This window comes from Marmota flaviventris, chromosome 4 (genome assembly GCF_047511675.1).
Source record: "Marmota flaviventris isolate mMarFla1 chromosome 4, mMarFla1.hap1, whole genome shotgun sequence".
In the NCBI taxonomy this organism is placed as follows: Eukaryota; Metazoa; Chordata; class Mammalia; order Rodentia; family Sciuridae; genus Marmota; species Marmota flaviventris.
The window spans coordinates 114,508,862-114,520,113 of record NC_092501.1 but is presented as its reverse complement, the minus strand read 5'-3'; positions in this window follow the sequence as shown (position 1 = coordinate 114,520,113).

Here is an 11,252-nt window from a genome sequence, read left to right as displayed (position 1 = left end):
TTTCACTGTGGTGATCTCTCTATCTTTCATGAAACTTTCTTTATATATAAATTCTATACCTCCCCATATTCCAATTCATTATTTTTCTCTGTTTCTAGATGTAAGTTTCTTAATGATGGGGATTTCATCAGATGAGGACAGGCAGTCGGTGAACATTCTCTGGCTCTTCAGTCCTTTTTCTGTATCTTAACAAGAGTCCTTTCCATGAAAAATACATGAAAATATTCAGAAGTCCAAATATTCAAGATAATTGTTATTGTGATATTAGATATTTTATGTTTTCACCACAGTGTATCAAGTCATCTCATAAGACAGTCATGCTATTATTTAGAAATGGTTTTCTTTTCTAGAATTAAATTTGATTCTACTCTTACCACTATGAATTGCATTCTTTTATATAACCAAGCACCAAACAAAATTTTAAGTTTTCCTGCCTTTTTTTTTCCCCTCGTCTTCCTCTGTTGTCAAAGTAAACAGAGGTGAATCCCAGGGCAGCTTAAGAGGGTACATTAAAATGGGGGGCTGTAAAAGATATTTAAGTTGGGAAACTTTGAGCTATTTTGAACATGTTGGATCATTACTCTTTGCAAATAGGAAGAAGGCATCTAGGACCATTACCCTGGGCTGGGCAAGGTTGGTGGGGGTCCTCGAGTCCGGGCTTCTTCAGTCTTCTGTGAACCCCAATAGTTCAAGAGAAGGGACCGCCTGGTTGGTCATACCCCTACATAGAGGCACTGAGGAAGGGCCAGCTATGGGACAGTCGCTCTTCTAATGTCCTGGCTGTTTACAGGTGGGGCACAGCCTGGAAGGGAGGGGCCATGGGTTTGGGCATTGGCGAGCTCAGGACCTTTGTACTTGAGGACAAGCGCAGGGTAATGCTCCAGGTAGCTGGTAAGTCCATAACTTTCCTTATGGACACAGGGGCTACCTATTCTGTCTTGCCTGCCCACTCTGGGCCTCTGTTTCCTTCTCAGGTCTCAGTTATGGGGATTGATGGCAACCCTCCTCCCTAAACCGAAGTGTTAAGCTGGCCTGTGCCCTGAAGGGACACCTTTTCACACACTATTTTCTGGTCATTCCATCCTGTCTGGTTCCTCTCCTAGGCAGAGATGTTCTCCAATTACTAGAAGCCACCCTCCAACTATACCCCAAGAATACTACAACCCATCTCCTTTTGCCTCTAATCCTTACTCTCTCTAATAACCCAACAGTACCTACTGTGCCATTGTGCCCTGACCTAGTCGATCCTCAGGTCTGTGACATCTCCAAGCCAGTCATAGCCTCCCACCACAAGCCAATCTGTAACTAGCTAAAACCCCAAACTGAATTTCCTTTGCGTCCACAATTTCCCATTGCCAAAACCCACAAGGAAGGATTTAAACTCATCATAGACCAGTTATTTGCCCAGGGACTCCTAATCCTTACTGACTCCCCCTGCAACACTCCCATATTGCTGGTATGCAAACCCTCAGGAGCCTATCACTTTGTCCAGGATCTCTGTCTAATTAACAAGGCAATTATTTCCATCCACCAGGTGGTTCCCAACCCTTACACTCTTCTTTCTCATATTCCCCCTTCGACTACTCATTTTACTGTCCTAGATCTTAACGATGCCTTGTTTACAGTGCCCCTCCATCCTAACTCTTATTACCTCTTTGCCTCCACATGGGAAGACCCTACATCCTTTATGTCTCAACAGCTGACATGGACAGTCCTACCCCAGGGCTTTAGGGACAGTCCCTACCTCTTTGGGCAAGCCTTGGCACAGGATCTAACTGCTTGTGACTTGGGGGATAGCACTCTCTTACAGTTGGATAGACACCTTCCCTACCTCCAGGGAAACTGCTGACGCCATTGCCTCCATCCTCATCGAGCAGATTATTTCCAGGTTTGGACTTCCCACCTCCATTCAGTCAGACAGCAGTCCAACCTTCATTTCTCAGGTTGTTCAACTAGTCTCCAAAGGCTTCCACATCACTTGGCAGCTCCACATCCTCCACTAACCCCAATCCTCAGGTAAGGTTGAGAGGTCTAACGGCATTCTCAAAGATTATCACATTAAACTTGCTATTGAACACAGGCTGTCCTGGTCCAATCTCCTACCATTGGCCATCACTCGAATTCAGACAGCCCCTAGAGCCCTCTCAGGCCTTAGCCCCTTTGAGCTACTCTATAGGCGCCCTTTCTTAATCAACCAAAACTTTTCAGTCATTCCTCATCTCCTGTGTTCTATCTGCCCTACCTCACACTTCTACACAAACTCCTAAGGGAACACACAGACTGGTGTCTTCCTACACCATCCGCTACCTCAATCCTAGCACAACCAGGAACTGAATCGGACCTTCTTCAGCTGGGTGATGCAGTCTTACTTCAACAGCTGCATCCTCAATTTTTGGAACCTTGCTAGACGGGACCCCATACAGTCATACTTATTACCCCAACAGTGGCCAAGCTCTTGGGCCACTCCCCCTGGTTCCATGTCTCCTACCTTAGAAAAGCATCTGTTCTAAATGTCCAGTCCTGGACTTCCACCACAGTGGGGCCCATCAAACTCAAGCTTTTTCGCCAACCCTCTCCTTCTGTTACTAATCATTAATCTCTCTCAAGCTTCTATCTCAACCTACAGATGGCGTTTCTACATGCAAGCGACATGGCAGTAGGATGGCACCACCCACTCTCAGTTTATGGGTCAAGGAGATTGCCCTTCCACTTGTTGCAATTGGGCAGTCACTCTTAACATTACTGGATTCAGTGGAGCTACCTCATCCCACTTATGTTTAGAAATGCTATGCTTCATATCAGACCAGACTGAGGAATCTTTTAAACCCTGGCCTGACACCTATGGCGGGTACCCTTATAATAATGGGCTTCTGAGGTTTTGCCAAACACCCCTAAGCCTCTATTAGAATATGGACAACTTATATACAAGTGTTCCCTCAAATTCACATAACCATCCAGGAGGAAGAGAAGGAACTCCAACACCAGCTGGATGCAGTTGCCCATCCTAAAGCTGACCCTTTCTCATGGATGGCCCTAATACGTCAGGGATTTTAGCTTCTCAATTTATCCAAAATTAATAACATTTCAGACTATTTCCTCTGCACAGGTTTGGATCATACTCCGTTAATTGTGATTCCCATTGATCTTCCACTCAATACCTCAACTAGACCCCAAGGGCCTCCTCTCTCCAGCCTTTGAGGAAGTACCTCATCAGGGAATTTCCCTTGCTGCTACACTTCCTCTGGTTCAGCACCCTGTGACCAGATCACTGGAATTTCTTCCCCAAACTTTGCTCCACCAGGGTTCTTTTTCTGGTGCAATGGTACCCTAACAAAAAATCTAAGCCTCAACATGCCCCCTTTTTGTGTGTGTTCTTTCCACCTTAGTCCCTCAATTAACTCTGTAGGTGAGGCTGAATTAACATGGCTTGTTACTACCTCCCTTTTCCAGGACAAGATGGGCCATCTTTCTACCAATAGTAGTTGGACTCTCCCTGGCCTCCTTACTCACTGCCTCCGGGCTAGGGGCAAGAGGACTTGGTTATGCAGTAACTGCTACTCAGAAGCTTGAATAACAACTTTGGGAAGTGGTAGAGGCATTGGCCGCATCTCTTGCTTATCTACAAAGGCAAATAACATCTATTGCCCAAGTTTCATTGCAGAACTGTCAAGCCCTGGATCTCCTAACAGCAGACAAAGGAGGAACCTGTATATTCCTGAATGAAGAATGCTGCTATTATATCAATGAAACTGGATTGGTCGAAAAAAATGTTGACACCCTTCATCATTTAGGTTTGCTCACAAGTGCATGGGTGAAATTTGCCAGAGTGACCTATAACTAGATGCTCCTACACCCCTACAGTTGCCTTCCCACTGAACCAACATCTGAGCCGCTCCCTTCCCCCCAGCACCCTTAAGCCAGCAGGAAGTAGCCAGATAAAATTCTCAGCCCTATATCATCAAAAAGGATGGGATGTCAGGTCGGTGGTGGTGACTTAGGAACAAAGCACCAAGCAGCCTTCACATGTGAAAAAAAGCATCAATTAGGCACCGATAGAACTGCCTGTCAATCAGCAGGGTCTCCTGGCCAATTCTGGATCTCAGCCAGTTCCCCCGACCAACTCCATTGGGACAAGGGACTCTAAAAATCCCTTTTTCTGCCCCAAGCCCTTCCCTTTCTGCCCCATAAAATTCCAGTCCTATCAAGCCCCCATGTAGTTTTCTCCTCAGACCCTCCTTCTGTCCTCTCTGTCAGTCTGATCAAGTTCAACCCGGGGGTGACATCTCAATAAAGCTTCATTCTGCCTCTTCTTGGTTGCCGTCTTGCCTAACCTTACAATGGTAACTTGGGTTCCTCTCATCAACATTATTTTTGGCCTGCATTTCTCCTGCAGTTAACAGGTAGTTTGCTAAGGAATGTGACATATTATGTTGACTTAGGCCAGGCAGGGCTGCAGGTAAATTGCTTCTTGGAAAAGAAAGCATGTGGAGATCAGCACAGTGGGCCCATTATATACAAGTATTCTCTTAACCTCATGTTCCCACCATTCTCATCTGTCTGTCCCCTAACAATTAGATGAAGAAAACATGGCTACCTGTTGAAGTGTAATTTTGGGGCCATATGTTGTTGACCTAGAAGCTTTTATACTAGGATGTTGGAAACAGAATTGCTTTATGTAAATCATCTTTAGTAGGAATGGGGAGAATATAACAAAAACCAAAGCAACAGGAAATTATCGGACTAATCTAAGGCATCACATTCTGAGGAACAAAGACCTATTTACTATGCTTTTGGAAGGAAGTATTTTAAACTTCACTGGGAACATTCCTATTTATTTTTCATTTTGCCATACTTTTAAACTTTTAAAAATAATCAGTTTTTTTCATGACAGCTTTTTGGCTACTTCAAGCTTAACTATATCATTTTAATTCAGTCTCCTCAGGTAAAAGACCATGGAACTTTTTAGATATTGTTCTCAATTCCTCATTTCAGTTGTTCATTTTGCTAAGGCTACTATCCATCTTGTACTTTCCCTAAAAGTCATTTGACTCCCAGTTTGTCAGTCTGGTGGTGGTTCTCTTGCCCTTGAGATGAGCTAGTCTGAACTGAGATGTGATCTAAGTGAAAACTACACATCAACTATTATAGACTTAGCAAAAACACTAAAAAAAAAGAAGAAAGAAAACCCAGGTAGATGATCTCATTAACAATTTTATATTAATTACATGTTGAAATAATATTTTATATATATTAAGTTAATATTTTTAAAATCAACTTCACATATTTATTTATACTTATTTTAATCTGGCTACTAGAAAATTAAAAATTATGTGTATGTCTTACATGGTTTCTCTGCTGAACAGCACTGTTCTAAAATCTTATATTTCCTTTAGCTTTCTCAAAGCTCTTTCATGGGCTCAAAATTGGTTTTGTTATCCTAAGTAAAGAAAAAATATATATATATTTTTTGTTCTCTGTGGTAGTACACCCAGAGTAGAAGTCCAATGATAATTGACTTCTGAATTATCTGAGCAAGCTGAGGTAGCACCTTTTTCCTTTTAACATTGGCTTTTCTTTGTGCTAAATACCAGGTCATCAAGTAAACAGAGGACCTGTCAATAGTGTCACTGAACCCACACAACTACAGTTATCTTATACTAGACAAAGGTGCCAAAAGCATGCATTTTTAACAAATGGTGCTGAGAGAACCAGAAATCCATATGTAGTAGAATGAAATTTAACCCCTGTCTCTCACTAAGCATAAAACCCAAATCAAAGTGGACCAAAGACCTAGGAATTAGACCAGAAACCCTGCAACTGCTAGAAGAAAATTAGAGCCAACACTCTAATACATTGGCTCAGGAACTGACTTCCTTAACAAGACTCCTAAAGTGCAAGAAGTAAGATAAAAATCAATAACTCAGATGGCATAAAATTAGAAAGCTTCTCTGCAGCAAAGGACATGAGAATGTGAAGAGAAAGCCTAAAGAATGGGAGAAAATCTTTGCTACCTGCACCTCAGATAGGGCATTAATAGCCAGGATATATAAAGAACTTAGAAAACTTAACACCAAAATGAAAACAAACAAACAAAAAAACCAATCAATAAGTAGGCAATAGAACTAAACAGACACTTCTCAAAATAAAAAATACAAACAGGCAACAAATATATGAAAAAAATTTTCAACATCTCTAGCAATCAGGGAAATGCAAATTAAAACTACATTGAGATTTTTATCTCACTCCAGTCAGAATGGCAATTATTAAGAATTCAAGTAACAGTAAGTATTGGTGAGGATGTGGGGGAAAAGGTATACTCAAACATTGTTTGTGGGACTGCAAATTAGTGGAAACACTCTGGAAACCATTATGGAGATTCCTCAAAAACTAGGAATGGAACCACCATTGCACCCAGTTATCCCACTCCTCAGTTTATATCCAAAAGATTTAAAATCAGTATGCTACAGTAACATAGGCACATCAATGTTTATAGCAGCACAATTCACAATAGCCAAACTATGGAGCCAACCTAGGTGTCCTTCAACAGGTGAATGGATAAAGAAAAAGTGTTACATATACACTGTGGAGTATTACTTAGCCATAGAGAAGGATGACTTCATGGCATTTGCTGGTAAATGGATGGGACTAGAGACTGTCATACTAAGTAAAATAAGCCAGTACCCAAAAGTCAAAATCAGATGTTTTCTTTGGTATGTGAAAACTAATCCAAAATAAGGGGGGGGGTGGATAAAAAAAAAAAAAAAACAACAACAGAAGAAAGATCAGTGAAATAGACAAAAGGGAATGAAGAGAAGAAGGATGGGATAGGGAAAGACAGTGGAATGAATATGACCTAAATTTCCTGTGTACATATGTGAAAATGCCACAGTGAATCTCACCATCATGCACATTCACAAGACACTGGAAAAAAAAGAACTATAAGTAAAAAGCAAAAAAAAAAAAAAAAAAAGATTTGTAGAGTAGAAGGATGGGAACAGGGGAAGGAGGAGGAGAGAGAAAGGGAAGTATTGGGCACTGAAAATAGGACAAATTTTATTCCATGCTTTTATAATTATGACAAAATGAATCCTAATGTTATACATAACTAAAAAGAACCAATAAAAAATTTTAAACAAGTAAAAAAACAAAAACAAGGTCACTGAAGAGCTATCTCTTGACTCTGGATATTTTTCTGTAGCATGCAAGAAGTGGTTATTTGGTTACTACCCATGACTATTTTTAAGCAGGACTTAAATCAAAGGACTTTAGGAATTTTGCATTGTAGAAGATTGAATATACACTTTTAAAATAATTGAATGACTTTTAAAAGTAAAGGAAAGCTGAATGTTTCCTCTTAGTTTCTGAGGCCTTCTAAATTGCTTAGAAGAAGCTTTTAAAATGAGGCAAAGTTTATAATTCCCCTGATTGTACCCCTAGGATGGTGGACTGTAGGGCTCTAGGTTTCTCAGGGTGGCTTTGAGGCTATTAAAGGAGGGTAGAGTCTAGCAGGGCCAGAAGTAGAGAAGGCAGGGAGAGTTAGTGCAGGTGCAGCCTGATGCAGGGAACTCTCTCTGAAACTTTCTGTAGTTTCTTTTATATATTTTATATATTAGGCTTCCATGGAAATTTTCCTTTAAAAAAGAATATGATATTTATAATTTGAAAAAGAATGACACTTATAAACCATTCCCTTGAGGTATCTGTAGATTATTCTTATCAATAGTTCCTAATCAACTTCAATATCTTACTTTATATGTTCTTTGAAGAGCTTTTATCTTGGAGGATGGTGGTATGGTTCAGTGGTAGAGCACATGCTTAATATGTGCCAGGGCCCAACACCAAAACAAAACAAAAGGAACAAAATTTTCATTTTGATCATGTGCTCACTTTGGATTGTATTGTTCACAGGGGAAGTATGTAGCACAGAAATTTTGAATTCCTAGCATCAATAAGAAAATTAATTGTGGGAAACAGTCTCAACATGGACTTCTCACTACAAAATTCACCATAAAAATAAATAAGCAACATATGTGATTTTGGCTAATAAAATTAATTTTTGTATTTTAATTCAAAAGTTTGTTACAGAAGACTATGAAGTAGAACAAAATATTTCTTTGAAATAATATCTGGGAAGTTTAACAACAAGAAAATACACTTTTTGCTGGTATTACATAAATGAATATATTATTTTCTTGAGATAAAAGATACTTTCTTTTTATTTCCTCATTTCTGGTTTCCATTAACTTAAATATCTGAAAAGAAGATACACAGGGTCCCCAGCCATTTGACTTTCAGTAAATATAAACATGAATTCTAATGTATGCTGAAATTTTCTTAACTTTTTTTTAACCTAAAATTATTCATGATATGAGAAACATGTAAGGTACCTTCTATTATCACTTTAAAAAATATAATTTCACAGTCATGGTCTTTCTTTTCATTTTTTGGTTACTTTGCTAGATGATAAATGACAATGTTTATTAAATCAGGATGTTCCCATAAAGTTTTAGGTATATAATTTGCATGTTCTTTGATCATCTTAAAAAGTTGTTTCCAAGGTCTCTCCACCACTGGGGACCTCTTTGATGGAGAGAGAACTGCATTCCACTGAACCCTGGTACAAGACCAATATTAGTGACTCACAAAATGGGAACCCCTGGGAATCAGGCAAGAAGGAGGTCTAGCAAAGTGGAAAGAAGGCCCTAGTCTGAGAATAAGTGGTGGCACATGAGATGAGACTTCAGGGGACACTGTCATAGTTGCTACAAACAAATTGGAAATATGAACAGAGAACAGAAAAATTACACGCAGCTTTTTAGTCAGTAAAACTGATGCAAATTTTGTGTATTTGTAGAGGTTTCTGACATGACTGGAGTTCTAGGAACTGTGTAGCAATTAATAGGACCAGCACTTAGAAGGGAATTGGGAGCTCCACATTAGTGGTGGAGTGGAGTCCTCTGAAGATAGAAAAGGCAGAGGAAAGGGCAAGAAGCGAAAATCCATAGCAAGTGGCTCTCAGTGGCTACTGTAGAGTGTGTGAACAAAATGTAGGTATTAACAATATTTATTGGTACTGACAGAACAGTATGGCTGCTAATACAGATTGGCACTAGGGAGCCTCTTGGTGATTTGCCTTACAAACTCTTCCTACACAGGTCTACTACATCCCTATTCTCACAGCCCCAAAAGCAACTCTAACCACGATTTGAGTGGACCAGTGCAACAGCTTTTTAGATTCTTTCCTTTCTGGTGCTGTAATTCACCCTAAAACCAACAGCAGTATTTCTTAAGTGTAATTTTGATCTTACTACTCTCTCATTCAGAAGTTCATGATTCTTAAGTGTAATTTTGATCTTACTACTCTCTCATTCAGAAGTTCATGACTGTAACAAATACAACAAATTTAAAATCCAATTTGTAGCAAAAGCCATAGTAAAGCAGTTTAACTTTTTTGTTTGACTTTGAACTTTGTTTCTAGTTTCTTACTTACTTGATGGAAGAATGACCTTCACACTTTAGCCAGGAACTTTGAAATCAATACATAATCAAGCAAAGATATTATGTAAGAAATATGATTGTTTATTTTCAAAGGTCAAATGTTTTATTCTGTGAATTTATTATAGAGTTGTTTTTCCATACATATAGAAAGATGATATATACTGGATTATGTAGATGTCTGTATGGGTGTAAGCCCCAATTTTTTTTTTTTTACACAAGTGGTCTATTATATGCAAACTTATATACAAAAAAAAAAACAAAACAAAAAACACTTCTTTTTTCTTCTTTAAATTAGTAAATAGTGGTCTTTCTTATTCCTTTTAACAGATGCCCAGTATTGCAATTTATTTCACCAAGTCTCCTGTGGAGAGCTCATATGGTGGGCTTGCACATTGTTTTCAGTGTTTTTTTTTTTTTTTTTTTAACTCCAAAACAATGCTTTGACAATTATTATTGTATATTCATAATTCAGTCATCCTCAGTATCTAAGAGGGTTTGGTTCCAGGACCTCCTTATGGATACCAAAATCTGTGTCTACCAAACATCTAAGGTGGCTCAAGTCAAAGATCTAGTTTTTAGCCATTTTTCACAAGTAATTGATGCGTTTTTAAAATATTTATTTATTTGATGATCTGGTCCAGCATCGCTTTGCTGAATTTTTCAATCAGGTCAGGAAAATGATCACTTTAAAGACAGTTATTACAGAATCTTCCCATGTCAACAGGAGTGGCATCATGTGTGGATAATAGTGCTCAAATTTGTGCTTTCTGGTCAGGGGACTGTTTACTTCAGAGGACTTCAGAGCTGTTTGGGTGCAGCCATGCTCATCCCTGCCCATCCCTTTCCAAGCACTCTTTTATGCACAAAGTTGAACAGACTGGTCTGCAGCAAACGAGTCTCTCACCATGTATTTTCCATTGTCACCACCTATTTTTGTGGTTTGAAATACAGTAGTACCTAATAAAGGTGTGGAGCAGACAGTAGGAGCTGACACACCAAAATAAATTACCCCTATGGACAAACCCAGTTCAGAGGTGTTTAAAGAGAAAGCAGAGGTGGGCAGGATGGAGTAGCTCCTCATTGGCAGACTGCATTTCAGGACTTCCTTTGTTGGAAACTATTGAGTTAATGCAAATTCCTGAAAACTGCATACTATCAATTAAGAACCTAACAGCACCAGGATGTACTTCAACAGGTTCTAAAAGAAAATATTAGTTTTAAAAGTTTTATTTTTTCTCTCTCTATTGCTTTATAGAGATGAAGTTTACAAATTAAACAGCAGTGTCCAACTTATTCTACTTTAAGATCTATTGATATTTACATAAACACTTCATGTATACAAGCAACTCTGACAAAGTGTGGAAAAGTTAATTTAAGGATGCAATTTCATTTTCTTCTTTTCCTTTTTAAATAGAGTCTTTGTGAAGAAAGAAGCCATGGACTAAAACGTCCTGGTCAAAACCTGTTGATAGATTGTCTACTTTCCTTCAGAGTAAGATGCAACCATGGTAGATATTATTATTTGAAGAAAGAAAAAGCAGATTTTAGGGGGGGAAATTCAACCCATAGAAAGAATGGGGAAAAATACTGAGTTAAATGAAGCAAACACCCTTTACAAGTGAAAGGCAGAATTTCTTCTTCTACCATCAATAAAACCATTGTGCTATTTTATATTTATATATAAAGAGCTGGTGGCTCTTTATAGTTTTACAGTATGTTTTATTTGCCTGATGTTTTCTTCCTTGTTCATCTGG